Source organism: Penaeus monodon, chromosome 32, assembly GCF_015228065.2.
Source record: "Penaeus monodon isolate SGIC_2016 chromosome 32, NSTDA_Pmon_1, whole genome shotgun sequence".
In the NCBI taxonomy this organism is placed as follows: Eukaryota; Metazoa; Arthropoda; class Malacostraca; order Decapoda; family Penaeidae; genus Penaeus; species Penaeus monodon.
The window spans coordinates 26,229,255-26,230,486 of record NC_051417.1 but is presented as its reverse complement, the minus strand read 5'-3'; positions in this window follow the sequence as shown (position 1 = coordinate 26,230,486).

Genomic DNA, 1,232 nt, shown 5'->3' with positions numbered 1-1,232 from the left:
CATTTACACTGTTCCAAGTGCCGATCTACTTATACTGAACTTCGAGAAACTAACGGACGCTACAGCGCTTAGCCCCCCCCCCCCCACAAGCCACAGCAAGGCGAACTGTGGCGCGACACAACACCCGATGGCAATCTTTTCTGAGAATCCTCCTCTTGGCTTCCTATCCTGCCTATTGAACCTATTCAGTTACAGTAAGCCACAGCCACTCCAATTTCTAGTAATGTTATCCGCCTCCATTTGCCACAGACTTGGCTCTCCTTTCTTTATCATTTCCCTAATGATTTCCGTTTTTCATTCATCATCGGCGACCAAGGTAGACTATTATATCCATATTTTCTTTTATCATTATTATTTCTTTTACTTAGTTGTATTCATCAGTGAATAACCTGCCTTTACCAGTGAAGGCAAGTTATATTTTCCGTTTTTTTTATTTTCGATGGCTTGTCTACCACTTCTCTGGTTATTCCTTTCATGGATTTTTTGTTTTTGTTTTAAGCACGCGTTCGTTTCCATTCAGAACTCCATTTCGTACGTGGAAAAGATATGAATGAGAATAAATGATTATATATCAAATTTTCAAGATGGTGCTAATATAGCACACGAATTTCGAAATGCCAATATACCCTATATAGCCGAGTTATTCATTTTTGTTCAGTGCTCATTGATCGTCCGTACATTATTATTTTTAGTGAATTTAGGTTAAATTTGGCTGGCTTTTTACTGTACTGACAAAGGCAACATCTCTGATTCTGGGGTGAAGACTTGCTTTGTCGTGGCTTAAGCTGCTTATCACTTCCTAAGCTGTAATTTCCACGCGGAATGAAAACTTATGTCCCTTATTTCTCTTTTAATAAAATCCCTTTATCAGTTTCTTCATTTGTTTCAAAGTCTCTCTGTATTCAAAGCCATTATTTCCCCTTTCCATTTCCCTCATCTTTACCATCCCTGCTTTCCCCCCGCTATTTGCTCCGTCTCTCACGCCAGTTCATCTCCTTCGGAAACCTCTCTCTCTTCACTATTCTCGGATTTCCCTCCTACGCAGTTTCGGCCAAAGGATCCAGACGAGGGAAAAAAAGTTTCTCGGCCCATTTTTTCATTCTGTTCTAAGGCATCATACATTCTCCTCTCCATTTCTTCCTTAGGTCTGGTTTGATTGCTACAGCTGCCATTTGGTGATTTTCCCCCTCACATGAACGATTTTTATTAACATTTCAACTTATAGAGTGGGC